The following is a 20,080-nucleotide window of genomic DNA, read 5'->3' on the forward strand; positions in this document are numbered from 1 at the left end:
CTCTAGTACACTCTTTTCCGCAAGCAACATTATGAAGGGATAGCAATAGATTTAGGCGTGTCATTTTAGTTTAGTTTAGAGATTGTGTACAACGGAATTAGCCACAATATTATGGTTAATTTATATGTAGTCGAAGCGTTGTTAATAACTAAACTTTATTGTGTCTTAAAAATACACGTTATACTAGTTAATTCAATAACACAACACATACTTTTCAAAACTTCATCCGAGTTTTACGTGGACAATAGTGCTTGTTTCCTTATCTGTGGCTTTAGTCCTAATGCCTGTAATTTCATTCATTGGACATAATCTTGGGCAAAACCCCGTTGTCGACTGGGCATTTTCCTTTATCTGGTATCATATTAAATTTTATTTGTTTGGTATTCAGATAAAGTAGAGGGGTTTTGCTAACCTATAAATCTACAGAATTGGCATCAATTCGTTTATTTTCAAACGGTAACTGAGAACATTCATTAGCAGTCCTAATATCGGAGGCGGATGCAATACTCTTGGGGCCAATCGACGCGAAACACATTTGAATTACAGGATCTTACACGTCAGTTCTGCTCCACACTTCTAAATACAACCTTATTTATATGGTTATTAGATCCGTTTTACACTATCAATGTTATGGTTTATGTGTACTCGAAGCGTTGTTAATTAATCTTTATAGTGTCGTTAAGCACGCCCGCGCCATGACACAGTGTTGTGTAACGTCTTAGGGAATTGATTTGTATTGCATTTAGTGGAGAAACTTCGATATATTTATCGTTAGTATTATCGTTAGTATTATAGGAAGCTGTGATAGCCTAGTGGTTAGGACGTCCGCATTCTAATCGGAGGTCGGGGGTTCGATCCCGGGCACGCACCTCTAACTTTTCGGAGTTATGTGCGTTTTAATTATTTAAATATCACTTGCTTTAACGGTGAAGGAAACATCGTGAGAAATCCTGCATGCCTGAGAGTTCTACATAATGTTTTTAAAGGTGTGTGAAGTCTACCAATACGCACATGGCCAGCGTGGTAGACTATGCCCAAAACCCCTCTCACTCTGAGAGGAGACCCGTGCTCTATAGTGAGCCGGTAATGGGTTGATCATGATGATGATGCTTATTGGATAGGGTCTCTTCCGTAGGTTTTTTACACCAACCACTGGGTGTTCTAGTAGCCGCCACCCGAATTTCAATCGTAGTCCAGCGATGAAGATCAGCAGGAATTGTCGGAAGACGATCTTCAGCTGTCTCCCCCCACCTCAGCCAACCTCACAGCGGGCTGTGCGCGATTTGAGTCCCTGTGAAAAAGGACCCCGGATGGGTTCGAAACTAGTCGGGCTAACGTCAACTAAACACGTGAGTAAAGCCGGTGTGTCATATATGTATAATAGAAAATATCATTCCGAACAGGTTTAATTTTATGAGACATGTTCTGGGAACTTGGAACTCGTTGAAGAATTACGGCGAACTTCCTGCAAATCTTGTTACTCGCGTCAGGTGAATATAAGATCTAACTTGAATATCCTCTGCTAGTTTATTTTCATATTATTCGTATGAATTTACTAGCTTATTCCCGCGACTTCGTCTGCGGGGACTACACAAATTTCAAACCCCTATTTTACCCTTTAGGGATAGAATTTTCAAAAATCCTTTCTTAACGAATGTCTACGTCATACTTCATAATATAGCTGTAGCTATCAGCCCAATCCGTTTAGTAGTTTCAGCTGTGCGTTGATAGATTAGTCAGTCAGTCAGTCAGATTTTCCTTTTATATACAACTGATTACAGCAGCACATTTTATGTTAAACTAGCTGATCCGCCCAAGATTCGCTCAGGCCAGGTAGAGTTTTTGAAAATCGTTGAAAGGGTAGAATTCCCAAAAAATCCTGAAACACATTACCTACGTCTTTATTCTTGTCCGAAAGCTCAAATACCTTTAATAGATAAAACTTGAAAAATTATGGACTTTCATCCCCTCTTAGGGGTGGAATTTCCAAGATTGCTTTCTTAGTGAGTGTCTGCATTACATTCCCCGTACTAAACAGCGCACAGCTTAAACTACTGGACGGATCGGGCTGAAATTTGGCATGCAGATAGCTATTATGACGTAGGCAACCGCTAGGAAAGGATTTTTGAAAATTCAACCCCTAAGGGGGTAAAATAGCGGTTTGAAATTTGTGTAGTCCACGCGGACGAAGTCGCGAGCATAAGCTAGTTACTTATTGAAATCATAATGTTTCAAATACCATGTCGGGCAGTGAACTAAGGATTCACAAAAATAACTGAAACAAGGCTATCTCTACATTTCAACAAAGTTAGAAATATTACCCAATAAGTAGAACCTAAGTGTTCTTTTATTGTTTCTTTAAATGGAGAAATTAAACTAACTACAAACTTAATAATCATGTAATTAAAAATCCATTGGTAAATACTTATTAAAAAATCAATTTAATTGTATATCCAAGTAATTTAAAACACATTAATTATGACAGATTGTATAAATTAACGTTGGTTCCACAAAAGTTATCAGTGTGTTTTGTTGGTGCACAATGAAAACTACTGTAAGTATATTTTCGATTTCTCATATTTTACTTTTTCATAATAATTATTTTAAATGAATGGAAAACTGGTGAAAGTTTATTTTTCCATTTTGTTCACTTTCGGTTGTTTGTTTTAATTATTTTAAGGCTGATTTTTCAATCTAGAACTAGACGATTCCCGCGACTTCATCCGCATGGTTTTTAAAAATCCTATGGAAACTCTTTAATTTTCCGGGATAAAAGTTAGCCTATGTCCTTCCCCAGGATGCAAGCTATCACTGTACCAAATTTCTACAAAATCGGTTAAACTGTTGGACCGTGAAAAGCTAGCAGACAGAGAGACAGACATACACACTTTCGCATTTATAATATTAGTATGTAGTATGGATTAGTATGGATAGTATAGATTGCAAACCTTGATAAGTGTACAAGTTTTTAAAATAATAGTAGGTACACTTCGGCGTCACACAGTTTTTTTACAGGAGACTGTTTTTAATTTGGTTTGTCTTAATCAAAGAAAATTAATTATTCGATTCGAACCTTTTTTCCGAAACAAATAAAACATTATTTACCAAAATGGTTTTCTTAATACATTGATAAACAAATCAGCAATATTTAACAAAAATCAGATCCAAAAACTATTATGTATTACAGCTACAACGTTAAAAAGACTATATTAGGGTAGAAAAAATGGACAAACTAAGAAAAACACAAAAAATTGGTCACCCTGCGATTTTTTTAAAAACTGATCAAATTAGTTTTAGATAATTAGGTGATATATCTTCCTCTTAAATTTGATCCATTATTTACGGGACACGCTGTATTATGTAAACGAGCTTACGCTCGCGACTTCGTCCGCGTGGACTACACAAACTTCAAACCCCCATTTCACCCCTTAGGAGTTGAATTTTCAAAAATCTTCTCAGCGGATGCCTACGTCATAATAGCTACCTGCATGCCAAATTTCAGCCCGATCCGTCCAGTAGTTTGAGCTGTGCGTTGATAGATCAGTCAGTCAGTCACCTTTTCCTTTTATATATGATTTAGATGAACTTATTAAAGTTGTATTAATGACGTTATTTGCAGCTATTCTACATCGCTCTTATCGCCTGCATATGTGCGGCGCATGCGTTGAGACCCACCTCCGAAGATGATGGAAGTGAAAATGATCATGGTATCTACCACGCCAGAAATGCACGGCAAGTGCCAAGTATTCCTGTGGTGGGTGCTTTTTTGCGCCCGTTTCTAAGCCTCGGTTGAAACCTTACTAGCTATTGGACTAATTGTTACATATCTACAGTACGATTCAAACGTAAATGCGCCCCTGAAGTTTGCGCACGACGTTGCGCAGAACACACATTTTGGGTGTCCGAGGTCGGGGAGGTAGCGGGGAGGGTAACAGCGCACGTCTCGCTCCTACATTCCGTCTCTCTCATACGTCTCTCTCTCGCTATACGTGTCTTGTTTGTTTGTACAGTCGAGTTGAGAAGTTACTTTGTTTAAGCTTGCTTAAGCTGAGGTTTAACCTACCGCCGCCCGTTAAGTGATTTCGATCTCGAGTGTACCATGCGCAAGATCGCAAAGCTAACTTCACGCAGTCGCATTTAAGTTTGAATCGTACTATACTTCAGTTCTACTCTCTGTATTCTAATATTCATAATATGTTTTCAATGGTCAATAAACTAAAAGAGGTACTAAAGTGTGTGACAGTTCTCATTATTTACTACCACAAAAACTTGCTGCAAACTGTAATAAACTTGTAGCAATTGCCTAACATTCTCATTTCACAGGAACAAGGTTTACACTCATAGTGAAAGCGAACAAAAAATCCCCATTCAGGGTTTAATTAGAACGCTAGCAACAAATTAGCGCTATTACTTTTTTTTTTAATATTAGGCTTGTAAAATGACTAATATTCTCCTTTTCTCTCCAACTAAGCGTCAAGCATGTGCTAGGAGTAGGTACGACAATAGTGCAACGGGCGGGGTTTGAACCGTCGACCTTTCGGTTTTCAGTCCACTCCCTTACCCGTTGAGCTATTGAGGCTCTTATTATACTACTGAAACCCAATCTGTACCAATAACCATTTGCCTTATACTTGTAGTTTTAGTGACTTAGTATTTTTCAAACCAGCAATGTATAGCGTGCAAAACTCGGGGTCAATGCCCTGTCTACAACGTGGCACCTAACTACGCAACGTTCATTGACCTGTAGCGTAAGTCAGATGTTTTATTTGCATTACATTGCGAGCTTTAAAAAATGAAGGTTTTTTGTTTTTTGTGGTATCTTATTAGTAATGATTATCACGTCTTGTCTTCGTTGAACATCCTGTATTCACATCCAAAGTAATATTAGTCGCCGACTATGAGCAGGCTCCCCGTTAGCCCCCGTGTGAATAAGACGTCAGCTTGACGTCAGACAGCACCTGTCGTTCACACCATGCCCACAACAAAACCTGCAATAGGTAGGTACCACGGACTAGAGAAATCTCCTCCGTGGCTCAAACCAATGGAAATTTGGCATGCTGTACGCTTAGTACGAGATTTTATATGTCACCAACGTTGATAGTATTCGAGTGTCGAAACACTTCCGCGTTACTGGAAACTGGATTTTAACTGCGTTTGTCCACACATCTACAGCCAGCGCTCCAAGAGGAAACGTTGCGAAATAAAAATCAGTGGCATTGAATTTTTGACTTCAATTCAAGGCTCCTTAGGTCCATTTTACTTTGACGTTTGTGTTTTGACTCTCGAAATCTAGCAACGTTGGTGAGACGTAAAATCTTATACTAAGCGTACAGATAGCTATTATGACGTCGACATACGGTAAGAAAGGAAAATTTGAAAAAAAAAACATCATTTGAAAATTCAACTTATAAGGGGTTAAAATAGTCGTTTAAAATTTGTGCAGTCCACGCGGATAAAGTCGCGAGCATAAGCTAGTACAAAAATAACCCCCCATAAACTTCCCTCCTATATTTTAGGTTTCACAAAAGTTGTAAGTAAAGCAGGCGAGGTGTAATTCAGTGCGGAGTACACTCGGGATAAATTCCAGTGTCTCGAGTAATGAGATCTAGAAGTAACTGAGCTGCGCAATAAGGCAGTGGTCTGACCGCCGGCGAGAAAACGACTAACTATCGGTGATTTTCTATCTCAAGAAACGCTCAATGAATGTACATTCCGTGTAAACGAAAGAAATGAATAGAATAGAATAGAATAATGTTTATTCGAGGTATCATATAGGTGGTACATGGTGTAGGCAATATCGTCCTGTACATCAGTGCAACACCTCGAACAGGTAGGCCACTCAGCTTGTGTTGAGACATCGGGCCCCTCAGACACAAACGTCTATAGCAAATATCTGAGGTACCAGACGCCCCAACGCTGATTTTCAGTGACCGCCTTTTATATTTCCCAAACGTCAGTGGCATATATAGAATATATAAAGTTGGCGCGTTATATACTTTAGCAAATGGATACCTACCTACCTAGATGCATATATCAAAAGTTACTCTCTGACTGTTCACATTGACGGCGACGACTCGCTTTACTAGTTTTGTCGCTGAGCGACGAGTTTTCAAAAGCGATATTCGTTCAGTGATGCTCGCTCGCTTGAACACGTGAAACGCGCGCGCAGGTATGCACAGGACTGAGTGACCGAGGGCAAATGGCGCGAGTAATCGCTCGTCGCACTTACACACTCGCTTATAGCCCGGCGACAAAACTATCGAAACAGCACAAATGCTTCCCGCTGATCGCCAACTCGCTAGTTTCTAGTTCTACTCGTTTCTCCTACATCGTCGGCGGTTGGACCACTGCCTAATTCTGCAGCGGGTTCGAACTTTTCGGAGGACGTCACATGAAATTGAACCGACTTACAGTGGAAATGATATCATCCTTTGATAACTTAGGGAAGTTATTACACTAGCTGCAAGAGTCCCGAATAAAATATGGTAGAGTCAATTCACTTGAATTACTAGCTAAAACTTCATTTACGTCAGACCAGAGAGTTCAAACTCAAGAGTACGTATACAGGTTTTGCATGAAAACAAAATCGTAAAAGTTGGCGGGGGACAGGGCTGAACCATGCCATGATGCTTTGTTGTAATTGGTGGACTCAAAAGTCACGTAATCATGACAATGACGCCGATTCTGTTATCTTTTTCTAAACTAAATTTAGAGAATCTGCATCTTTTTCCTTTTAATATTGCTAAATCGGGACGGAACATGAATTTTATATTTGAAGATTTAGTGCACGCTACAAATTTTAACATAATATATGCAGAAGGGCTTAGGGTAAAGGGATACAAGCTGCGGGTAACTACTAAAACGAAATAAAACCGCGAGCGAAGCGAGCGCGAAATTTTTGATGTATTTAAAAATAATAATAATAATTGGTAAATGTAAGTGGCAGGGACTATTGGGCCCCTATCGATCGGGGGCCTTGCACGTGCCCATAGTGCCCAGTGGGAAAGAGGGTCCTGACAACGATACTAAATATACCTAACTCATTTGAATCACGCTTTCTAGCTTTATACTCGTAGTAGGTAACGTGCATTCGCTGATAATTCAGTCAGTAATTGCCAGAACCCGTGTGTATCGCAGCACGGGAGCCACGCACGCGCTATCAACAAACGAGGGTCTGGCACAGTGCCAGGTGCCGCACTGGACAAGGACAGCATTAATAAGCCCTGCGACACTACATTACCTCACTGATGTTCCTGATAGTTTACGGTATATTGCCAACGAGCTATCTGCTTCAATTGCCCTATTAGTGCACTTTTTTACCAGTTTATGACAACTTTACAACTTTTTTCCTTTTTACAACTTTTAAGTTTTGTATTTCATTATGCATCTATCGTCCAAAGCGCTTCCAAAGTCCAAACCCCGCCCGTTGCACTATTGTCTTTGCTCCTAGCACAAGCTTGACGCTTAGTTGGAGAGGAAAGAGGAATATTAGTCATTTAACATGACTAATATTCTTTTATAATTTGTTTCTTTCTTGCAAGCAATGAAAAAGAGTTTGATATACAATTTAGGACATTTAGTGTTGCTTCCATTTCCAGCCTTACCTATATTTAAAACACTAAATATTCAATATAATATTATGTATTATGATAGATATAAGAATAAGAATTCATATTCTCGTGCAGTATACAAAGTTATTGCAAAATATTATTAGGCTCGTGAATACTAGTATGTAACCTAGTCCCCAAGCCACGGTAGGTACAGTGTCTTAGTAAGTACGAGATTTTACTTCTCACCAATTCTGATCGTATTCGAGAGTCGAAACAAAATAACGTCAAAGTAAAATGGACCTTTAGCTTCTTGATTTAAAGTTTAAAAAATCAGTATCATTGATTTTAATTTCGCAACGTTTCCGCTTGGAGTGCTGGCTGTAAATATATTATGAACAAACTTGAGCATTAAAACAAGGCAGTTAAGGGCCATTTTACTTTAACGCTAGGGTGTATCGACTCTCAAATACTATCAACATTGGTGAGAAGTAAAATCTTATACTAAGCGTACAGGCTTTCTTCAAATTGCGTCCCATATTGTCTTCCCCGCATCATTTCTATAAACTGTGACGGCCCAGTAAACAATATTGTTACGTTCTGCAATTCAGGCCAATTTAAACGACTTTATGATTACACCAATGGACTAAGAGCCCGTGAGGGCCACACCTTCGTTATTTTATAAATACTGAAAGTTTCTAAGCGCAATGTCTCCAACACTGGGAGGATCGATCAGTGACTTTTAAGTACCTGGCAATCCATGACGTGATTTCTAATACTGCCTACTAATTAGAAAAAAAGAAGAAAAATACTTTGACGTAGATTTTAGAATAGAATAGAAATATATTTATTTGTTGATCCAACACGTCATGTTAAACACAATAAACATATCATGTCTTAAAATTTAACCTAACAAACAGTGTGAAAAATGTGTTGTCAGTCGTGCCAAAGAAAAGGCCCAAACTCAGCTAAATGTTGTGGATACATAATGTAACCACAACACTGTTATTCTGTTCGAGCCCAAACGAGGGAAGTCCTGGTCTTAGTATCTATAGAAAGCTATTAAAATTAAAACGAAAAATAAAACAATAAAAACAATTGAAATTTCTATTCTTTAACTATTTAATTTTATAGGTATGTCTTTGTTACCTGTTCTCTGCCAAAGCCACCATGGTCCAAATTTCATACCTCCCTCATCCCTGTGTCGGGGACAATGCGCAAAGAAACTTTCAGCTTTTATAAAATAACGAAGGTCTCACCCTCACGCGCTCTTTCTCTACAAGACATTAACTCCACTGTTACGAGTCAGGGGCCCTCAGTACACAAAACAGATGCCGCCCCAGTGGTTTATGACTGAAAAAAAAATTCAAACTTGAATTACGATTGTGAATGTCTGCCTTTATGAGTCCTAAATGCCTTGCGGCAGTGGCGTGATCGTTTTACGAGTGCCACCGTGTACTAAAAATTTTAACCGCCAAATTTTTTCGCCAATTTTCCACGATCGTAACATTTTTTTAACGATTGATAAAGACGGGCGCCACATTGTAAAATTCCACGTCATATTGTCAGTGTCATCATCATCATCATCAACCGACAGACGTCCACTGCTGGACATAGGTCTCTTGTAGGGACTTCCACATATCACGGTCTTGCGCCACATGAGTTGATATTCGTATATCTACTACTAGCTGACTAGCTGATGCCCGCGACTTCGTCTGCGTGGAATTAGATTTTTTAAAAATCCCGTGGGAACTCTTTGATTTTCCGGGATAAAAAGTAGCCTATGTGCTAATCCAGGGTATAATCTATCTCTATTCCAAATTTAATCCAAATCCGTTCAGCCGTTTTTGCGTGATTGAGTAACAAACATCCAAACATCCAAACATCCACACTTTCACATTTATAATAGTATTCAAGTATATCGTTACATCAAACAATTTGTCTTTTATTGAAAATTTGCTAAACGTTCATCAATTTTGTATAAAGCAATCTTGTTATTGATTATGCTCATTTAGGAGGAGGCTGTATAAATACTTGATGTCACTCTCGGAACAAGGCTCAGCTGCGCTTAAGAAAATTTGCGGATAATTTACGGGTTTTTGTCTTCCGCCTTTTACGTCAGGGGTTTTTCCCGTGTTTTCTTGTAATACAATTTTTTAAAAAGTAAATTTCTTCTCAATTATCATAAAATGAATACGTGTAACGCGCGCGCAGGTTTGCACAGGACTGAGCGACCGCGGGCGAATGGCGCGAGTAATCGCTCGTCGCACTTGCACACTCGCTTATAGCCCCGCGACAAAACTATCGAAACTACACACTCGCTTCCCGCTGATCGCCAACTCGTTTATAGTTTCTAGTTCTACTCAGGAAAGTCCAAAAGTCATTTGTGGGTATTGGTATTACCTTTTATAATAAAATCCCGCAAACTATTTTGGACTTACCTTTGCACAAGTTTAAAAAATCTATAAAAAATATGCTCCTGAAAAAAGCATATTACACAATTGAAGATTATCTAAATGATAAAAGAGCGTGGATTTGACCCGCAGCTCGTTCCAGCAACGCACAAGACAGCAAATACTATTTTATACATGGCATAATTTTGTACCTATATCAAATATTTGAAAAGAGCAACCGCCGAGTTTCTTGCTGGTTCTTCTCGGCAGGAAAGGCATTCCGAACCAGTGGTAGATGCATCCGACTATTCGTAAGCACTTGTAAAAGTTTATACGAATAAAAAAGATTTTCATTTCATTTCATTTCACTCGTTTCTCGTTCATCGTTGGCGGTCGGACCACTGCCTAAGTTTGCCAAACAATTTCAGTAGAATGGCGAACACTTTTTTCTATTTTACTATTGGCTACTTATTCCAAACAAGTCCAGACAAATAAAAGTTACTTAAACTAAGTGCAAACCATTCTAGTAATTGACTCAGCCATTGCACGTCGTCCTCTACTTTATAACCACAAAAGCTGATAACCCACTGAATAAAAACCGGCCAAGTGCGAGTCAAATTCGTGCACCGAGGGTTCCGTATTGCAGTCGTACTTTTGCGACATTTAGCCTGATATATCAAAAACTATTATGCATAAAAATAAATAAAATTCTGTTTTAGAATGTAGGTACAGGTAAAATCCTTTCATATGATAGGTATCCATTTGGTATAGGTATCTTACTTTGAAATTTGAAAACACTTATTATATTTGTCCATGAACACGTTTTAATTTTTTTTGTGAAAATTCCACAAATTCACAGTTTTCGGATTTTGCCCTGTACGTGTGCTATAAGAGCATTCAAGAGAGAGAGAGATTTCATGATTGTCGGTTAATGGAAGGTACCCTATAGGTTTCTTGACAGACAGACAACGAAGTGATCCTATAAGAACTCTTTTGTTTAATTCATAGACTAGCGCTTGGCTGCAGTTAGACCTGGTGGCAAGTGATCATCACTTGCAGCCTAAGATGGAGCGCGTTTGCCTAGAAGATGCATATTCACTCTTGTCTTGAAGGTACCCAAATTATAATTGGAGGAGAAAACTGATGTTGGAAGGGTGTTCCAAATATAGTGGTTCGAATTAGAAATGAGGAGGCAAATCGCTTCGTACGTATCCGTGGAGTAACGACTACGTACGGGTGCAGATCTTGGCTTGGTTCCTTTTTCCTTTTGAGGTACGGAACCCTAAAAACCCGCAGTTCACAGCCAAATCTGTGAGAGCACGTCCGTCCAGTAAATCTGAAGCAACCGTAAATAAAGAAGAATGCTCGGTGTGCATCCGACCGATTCCAGTTAAGCGGAGTGTGAACTACGCTTAGGTAACTGGTTTGTAACCTTCGTTACAGGTTATATACAGTACCCGTAGTACAAGATTTTACGTCTCACCAAACCAAACCAAATTCGAGAGTCGAAATACTTCCGCGTTACAGTAAAATGGACCTAAACAGCCTTGAATTGAAGTCAAATATTCAATGCCACTGATTTTAATTTCGCAATTTTTCCGCTTGGAGCGCTGGCTGTAGAAGTGTAGACAAACTTGAGCTTTAAAACAACGCACTTAAGATCCAGTTTACTGTAACGCGGAAGTATTTCGACTCTCGAATTTGGTTTGGTTTGGTGAGACGTAAAATCTTGTACTACGGGTACAGGGTGTAACCAGAATGCTAGCAAACACTTAGCGTTATTGTTATACTATCTATGCACAATCCAATATCAATAACCATTTGTCTCATTTTGTAGTTTTAGTGATTTAGTATTTTTGAAACCCGCAATGTGTATGTGTGATCTCCCCTCTGCGAGATCAGCACGGAACCGTATAACATTACTTAGTGCTGACCCTCTAGTTGCTCTCTCTCCTTTTTTTCTTGTTTTTCTCTGTCTTCCCTTCTCATCATTATGGCCCTCAGCATCTGACCGTATCGGCCATATACGGGCTACCAGATTTTGGGCGTCGACACTGCCACTTGCTCTCTGTGCTGCTTCTCTAAGATCCGCGCACGCGGGACCCTCAAAAATCGCGTGTCTCGGGGTGTCTTCCTCTCCACAAAGTCAAAGTCAAAGTCAAAGTCAAATGATTTATTCAAAATAGGTAATAAATTACTCTTATTGATAGTCTGGTATGGTGTTAGATTTGTAAGATATAGTGGTGATAATTATAACGCAAACTTAAAACTAAAGCTACGGGGGTTCCAAACGCGCCCAGGTCTGAGAAGAGCCCAAAACAAACTCAGCCGGGTATTCTTTTTATTATCACCACTTTACAAAATTATTGAAACTTATTAGAACTATCACAAAGTCGTTAAGCAACTCATTCCCAAGCTTGCTTATCATTTAAATAATCCTTTACATTGTAATAGGATTTTTCAATTAGTTTACGTTTTATGAAAACTTGTTGAGCAAAAGTAGCAATTTGCAGCAGGTGCTTTCCCTATTGCGAAGAGATAGGTGTTGAACACTCCGTGGGAACTTTAGGGAACTGCAAATAGACTTACGTGTGTTTCCAGCCTTATAGTAAACAATTCCAGTAATTGGATACAACTCTCATAACTTAACGTCGTCCGCAAAAAGCCGATCCGGGAATAAAGGATCCGCCATTTTGCAGCCAAATCTCGAAAAGCACGTCTGCACTGTAAATCCAGAGCAGCGGAACTAACGCAAATAAGGAAAAACTGTTCAGTGTGCATCCAGCATCGTTTAAAAAGAAACGGAGTACGAATTACTCTTTGGTATTTTCTATGTGCAACTTTTTTAAGGTTCCGTACCAAGGGTGCCAGCGGGACCTCCATCGTTCGTCCGTCTGTCCGTCTTTGTGTTGGTCTGTTACCTTTTTATTGACCTTTTTCTGGTGGAAGGCTGTGATTAGTAAGCACCCTACCGTGCCGACAAGCGGTTTAGCGTTCCGGTACGATGCCGTGTAGAAACCAAATCAATAGAAATGGGCATGGTTTAATAAAAACTGCTATACCCTTTCAGTCCCTTTCCAGGTTAGCCCACTTCTTAGACTGCATCATCACTTACCACCAGGCGAGATTGCAGTCAAGGGCTAACTTATCTATAGTATTTAGTATCTCAATAAAAAAACCAATTTTGACGAAAATTGATACAGGGGTATCTTGCATACTGAAGATGGACATAGGGGATACTTTTATGGAGGAAAATCTTGAGTTTCTATGAGATTTTTCAAAACCTAAATAGAATATAATTTCTAGAATTCCATACCCGAAGGCTACCCTGCTATCCTTCCGTCCGTCTGTCTGTCAGCGAGCTGTATCTCGTGAACCGGAATAGGTAGAGTGTTGAAATTTTCACAAAATGTGTATTTCCATTGCCGCTATAACAACAAATAATAAGAATTTCATAATGAAAAAAAGTGTTATTTCTTGAACGTATGGTATGGATTGGTACGGAACCCTTCGTGTGTGAGTCCGACTCACACTTGCCCGATTCTTATGGATTTTATCCAACTTAAAAGTTAAAGTAGGTAGCAGTGGCGAAGGGTGAAAATCTGATAAAGGGAAGCCGGAAACGTACTTACCTACAAGAATATCAGCTGTTCGATTTTTGTTTTCAAAACTTAATTTAGAAAAATTACTATCGTTACGTAACAAGAAATCTGTTAAACAACAATCTATGTGAATTAAGGCCATATCTGATTTTGGCTTACCAAACTGAATCAAAATTACCGTGAACTTACACTTATAAGTTATTAATCACATCCCCAATTTATTATATCAAAATAAAACACCACTAACAACTTTAAAAACAAACAAGCATGGCCGCTTCACAAAAACAAAATATGTATCAATATCAAATAACCCTTCAAAATACAAAATACTCAAAATAGTAGCATGTACCTGTTAAAACAATACTATTAATATAATTTTTAATTTGGAGGTATTATAGGGTAACTCGGATCCAACCGAGTTATATACGTCAAATTTGTCTGACCTGTCAGAGTTCCAAATTCGTATTCGCTACTGGGCCAGATTAAATTGGTGTGCTCTTTATTAGTCGACCGTAGAGCGAGACAGACCTAGTTCGCTCATTTCGCTTTCGCTAGGGAAATGAAAGAGATAAATACTAAGCAAAAATCTAACTAGGGAATCCGATATTTTACGGCTTGTAAGGTGTAGGACGTAGGTGTATGTTACTTACATTAGCTGTTATGTTTTTAACTTAAATTAGTACTTAATAACAAAAGAAAAATTAGCATTTGTGACGATCGAACCTTTGTATTTACGAACGTATTACGGAATTTATGTGAATAGTACCTACTTACGCTATATTATGCCAATTCTTAAAGGGAAGCCGATAGGAATCGTGTTATATTGACTCTTCGCCGCTGGTAGGTAGTTCTATTATGAATTGCTTTTACGGAATCAATATAGCCAATACAATGAAGTAGAAAAGGGTGGTTCTTTACTCAGGCCTGGGTAGGGCAGGGTAGGAAGGTAGGGCAGGGTAAGAAGGTAGGGATCGTTTGTCCATTCAATTGCATTAACTGATAAGTATCGGTTAATCGACTCGGCTCTGGAATTGGGTAGCTACGACTCGGTGTTCTTAAGTTGTTTATGTTTATTACCTGCGGCATAGTGGCTTCAATAGACATTGTTTTCGCTAGCGAGAGGTTACGGGTTCAATTCACACATTAATCTTTAATATATAAAAGGAAAATGTGACTGACTGACCGATCTATCAACGCACAGCTCAAACTACTGGACGGATCGGACTGAAATTTGGCATGCAGATTATGATGTAGGCATCCGCTTAGAAAGGATTTTTGAAAATTCAACTCCTAAGTGGGTGAAATAGGGGTTTGATATTTGTGTAATCCGCGCGGACGAGGTTGCGAGCATAAGCTGTAGCAGAGACAACTAATACACAAGAGACGAATTGTCAAAGTCATACTTATCTGTCACCTGTCAAGTGTCAACGTCATTCATACACTTTACTACTTGTGATATCCGTGCACGCTAAGCTCCTTGTTTGTAATTAATTACTATTTTTTTTTCCACACAAACAGAAAAAACACAATATTGGTTTCTTCGTGCTCGTAAGCGCACGGAGAAACCAATATTAAGTTAATCCAAGTGTTAAATACTAAAATAAACCCTAATAATCTGAAGAATCATTATTTTATTTATTAAAACATTACATAAGCTAGTATTATTTAAAAACTTCTGCCGTCCTATCCACTGGTTTTCACTGGCCCTTACATCTATATGGAGCATAAGCTCGTTCCTCAACAACAATAGTGCATGCAAAGCGCCGGCCGAGTTGAAATAATCAAACTGGAACTATTCATGCTAACTAAATCCAACAATACGTTCGCTTACAAAAGCGCTTTGAGGCGCTCGCGTTTGTTTTCCACTGCCTAAGAAAATAGACAACGAAACTTTCACACCTTTGTCTGAGATAATATTTTTTACTTATGTTTAACAAGCGCTGACTAACTACTGAGCCCGGGTCCCCTCTCAGAATGATTTATCGTCTTCATTTTATCAGTACCCTTATTATAAATGCGAAAGTGTGTTTGTTTGTTGATTTGTTGGTTTATCCTTCAATCACGTTGCAACGGAGCAACAGATCGACTCATTCGTCATTTTTTGCATGGGTATAATTAAAAGCATGGAGAGTGACATAGGCTGCTTTTTATTCTGAAAAATCAAAAAGTTCCCACGGGAATTTTAAGTACAGCATAAAAGTACCCGAATTGAAATTGTAAAAAATACTGCACTTCTTTGGGTTTTCGCAGTGAAATTGTCAAACCAGATAGCTCGCTGGGAATCGAATCTCGAGGTCGTTGGCTGCCTGCCAGCCTCCGCCGCACCTCCCACCTAGCGCTGAATAAAACATACAGGCGATTGATCTTTACCGACAGTTCAAACAGGTTTTTGGGGTTCCGTAGGGGCAGTCGCTGGAGGGAGATCGCACGAGCAGCAGTGAAGAATTCATAGCCACGACCACTCTGTCTAGAGTGAACGATTGAGAAGAGCCCAAAGGGTAAAAGGGGATCCTATTACTAAAACTCCGCTGTCCGTCTGTCTGTCTGTCTGTCGCTAGGCTGTATCTCATGAACCGTGATACTAAGACAGTTGAAATTTTCACAGATTTATTTCGGTTGCCGCTATAACAACAAATACTAAAAAACAATAAAATAAATATTTAAGGCTCCCATACAACAAACGTGATTTTTGCTTGTTTTTATAGATAATGGTACGGAACCCTTCGTGTGCGAGTCTGACACGCACTTGGCTGGTTTTTATACACACACTAGGTGATGTCCGCGATTTCGTCCGCATGGATAGGTATAAATGTTTACGCGGGAACCATGGATTTTTAGTTTTTACGGGACGGAAAGTAACTTTTGTGTTAATCTAAGGTATAATCTATTTCCATGCGAAATATTAGCCAAATCCGTCAATTATGGTTTTTTCGTGAAAGAGACAAATATGCACACACACAGACAAATACAAACTTTCACCTTTATAATATTAAGTAATGAGATTAATTAGTTTCATCTCTGCTACTGGGCTGCTGCAATTTAATATCACTTGCTTTAGCGGTGTAGGAAAACATCGTGAGGAAACCTGCATGCCTGAGAGTTCTCTATGATATTCTCAAAGGTGTGTGAAATCTGCCAATCGACACTTGGTCAGCGAGCGTGGCGGTCAATGGCCTAAACCCTTCTCGTTCTGAGAGGAGACCTGTAACTAGTAGGCTGGGAATGGATTTTTGATTAACCATTGAGAGCATTAAATTGAAGTGGACTAGAAATGGGATTAAACATTTTAAGAAAAATTAAACTAGTGAAAAGTTCCTTTACTTAATAACTTAGAACTCGGCAATTGTAATTACATTAAACAGAATGATATACAGGTAGATAGATACTGCAGTAAAGATGCCTTCTCATGGTGTGTGAAAGCACGAGCCGCACCACTCCACAAGTTGATTGCCTCGGTCGAGTAGTCAAAGCATATCATCTTTAGATGTGTCTCAGCAGGCGCAATGAAAAACATTACTCGATTCAAAGTCCTGATTGACTGACTGACTTATATATCAACGCACAGCCTAAACTGCTGGTCCTAGAGACATGAAATTTTGAGGGGTTGTTCTTTGTAAACAATAGGTATCCACTAAGAAAGGATTTTTCGAAATTCCACCCCTAAGTGGGTTAAATAGGGGATGAAAGTTTGTATGAAAGTCCGTAATTTTTCAAGTTATTTGCAGGAAAATTGGTAAATAGGTTGTCGGTCACAAATGCAGAAATACGTGTTCCAGGATTTTTGGAAATTCAACCTCGATTTTTGGCGAAAATAATAAATAAATAATAAATAAATAATCTTTATTTCCTCAGACATCAAAGGCCCACAATATTATGTTAGTAACCATCTTAACCTATGTTAGTAACTATATTATAATATAATGTATGTTAGTAAGAAACTTATTCTATGTTAGTTAATATAATTAATATACTTATTAACTAATGCAGACATCCAGTGCGCTTTGAGAGCGCTGTCCTGTCTGTCTGCTATCACCTTCAGGATAATGTTGGGACTTCTCTCCAACCTACTTTTGATTGAGGCGATCCTTTTCCGTATGATTGCGAAGAAGCCGTCTACACAGTTATCCGCAAACATACCGGACGCGCTACAGTACCGAGGCAGTCCCAACATTATTCTGAAGATGTTATTATACTGGACTTGGAGGGCGTTTATAGATTTTTGGGTATAGTCAACCCACAGACTGCACGTGTAGAAGCTCTGACAAAAGGACTTGAACAAAGTGACCTTAACTTCTTTTGTGCAACGAGCAAATCTGCGAGCTATCATATTCCCTCTAACCGCCAACGCCCTCCGTTCCCTATCAATGTCACAATTATCTTTCATGTCTGCTGTAACCACATGACCCAGGTATGTGAACTTGGGCACCCTAACCAGCTCTGCACCGTACAGTCTCACTGGAGGTACATAGCTGGGAGAAATGCTACCCGCCGCAAAGACCATGAGCATGCTTTTTTTTACATTATATTTAAGTCCATGCTTGCAAAAACGGCGAGTCTGTATCGAACGCAGCTTGAGTTTTCACGGTCAGTGAGAGACCACCTCCATCCTCGGTTTAAAAGTAATATAAATTGTGAGAAATGGGGACGAGACACTGCGCCTTGGCTTGGTGGCTTGAAGCCTTGTTCCAGTGAGAGGCGCTGCGCTTACCAAATTGCATTTTGATTGTACTCAGGATTACATACCTCACTCGGTATAGATATCTTGCTTTTTTTTGAATGAAAAAATATTTATTTTGTTTATTTATGACTAGCTTATGCTCGCGACTTCGTCCGCGTGGACTACAAAATTTCAAAACCCTATTTCACCCCCTTAGGAGTTCAATTTTCAAACATCCTTTCTTAGCGGATGCCTACGTCATAATAGCTATCTGCATGCAAATTTCAGCCCGATCCGTCCAGTAGTTTGAGCTGTGCGTTGATAGATCAGTCAGTCAGTCAGTCAGTCAGTCAGTCAGTCAGTCACCTTTTCCTTTTATATATATAGATTACTTTCAAAGTAATCAACAGCGTAATTACATAATTATTATTTAAATCTAAATCTAGTTTTAACAGAAGGACACAAAGAGATATTTGTTATAACCAAAAAACCGGCCAAGTGCGAGTCAGGCTCGCGCAATGAGGGTTTCGTACTACAGTCGTATTTTTTCGACATTTTGCACGATACATCAAAAACTATGATGCAGAAAAAGAAAAAATAAATAAACTGTTTGAGAATGCACATGTAAATCCCTTTCATAATGTTGCCCCACTTGGTGTAGTAATTTTACTTTAAAATATCATTTTCTTCATCTTTATATCATTTATGAGAGGGATTCTGTGCATTCTAAAACATTTATTTATTTATTTTTATCCATCATATTTTTTGAATTATCGTGCAAAATGTCGAAAATATTACGGAACCCTCAGTGCGCGAGTCTGACTCGCACTTGGCCGGTTTTTTTACAATTTTGTTACGGATCCCTAAAAATGGGGCGACAGTGCGCCTTGTCTTGAAGCCTTGTTCCAGCGCGGCGCCAACGAAATTGCATTTTGATTGTACCTGCTCAGGATTACACACGGGTGGGCACGATTATGCGATTATATTACTTTTATCTCGGCTCCTAACGGGATTTAAGAGGATTTAAATTTCCTTTTTAAAATCATAATAATATGATTATACTTCAGGTAACTGCGTAATCTTCTAAATATATAAAAGAGAAATACCAGTCACTCACTGACTGACTGACTGACTAATCACGAAATCTCAGAAACTATAAAGCCTACAAACTTGAAATTTGGAAGGTAGGTTCTTTCTAGGACGTACGTGTCAGCTAAGAAACGGCTTTGAAAAATTCGAAGTCGAAGGTTGTATGAAAGTCCTATGTTTTTGGAGTTAGAGACGTGAAAATCGACATTTAGGTTACTAGCTTTAAATAATAAAAATATGTATAATTCAATTTGGGAAATTCTCCCCTTAAGGGTGGTAAAATAGGGGGCATTTGTTATTTTTACTTGAAATTTGAAATGTAGGCTATTTCTAGGGGGTAGGTATCAGATAAGAAAGGATCTAACTAAATTCCCCCCCTAAGGGAGTAAAATGGGGGTGGAAGGGTTATATGAATGTTTATGAAGTTAGAGACATAAAAATTGGCATGTAGTTATTCTAGGTTCCGTGTCTTAAGGTGAGACTGAGTGAGTAGGTAAGTGAGGCCTTTTGCAACGGGAAAATTTCAGATCTGATGAGAAACCAGTACGCGGACGAATTCACGGGCATCTGCTAGTCAATCAAAATATATAAAAGGAAAAGGTGACTGACTGACTGACTGACAGATCTATCAACGCACAGCTCAAACTACTGGATGGATCGGGCTGAAATTTGGCCTGCAGATAACTATTACGACGCAGGCATCCACTAAGAAAGGATTTTTGAAAATTTAACCCCTAAGAGGGTGAAATAGGGGTTTCAAATTTGGGTAGTCCACGAGGAGGAAGTCAAGTC

At 39.0% G+C, this 20,080-nt stretch overlaps 1 protein-coding gene and 1 long non-coding RNA gene across 3 annotated transcripts in view; one reads left to right on the forward strand and one right to left on the reverse strand.

The window, feature by feature from the left end:
- Window positions 1-20,080, forward strand: part of side-II (sidestep II) — a 667,447-nt gene that overhangs the window by 265,663 nt on the left and 381,704 nt on the right. The gene's annotated exons all lie outside the window — the stretch shown is intronic.
- LOC138402698 (uncharacterized) overlaps window positions 1-20,080 on the reverse strand; it is a 461,836-nt gene that overhangs the window by 144,450 nt on the left and 297,306 nt on the right. The window lies entirely within an intron of this gene.

This window comes from Maniola hyperantus, chromosome 1 (genome assembly GCF_902806685.2).
Source record: "Maniola hyperantus chromosome 1, iAphHyp1.2, whole genome shotgun sequence".
NCBI classification, from domain to species: Eukaryota; Metazoa; Arthropoda; class Insecta; order Lepidoptera; family Nymphalidae; genus Maniola; species Maniola hyperantus.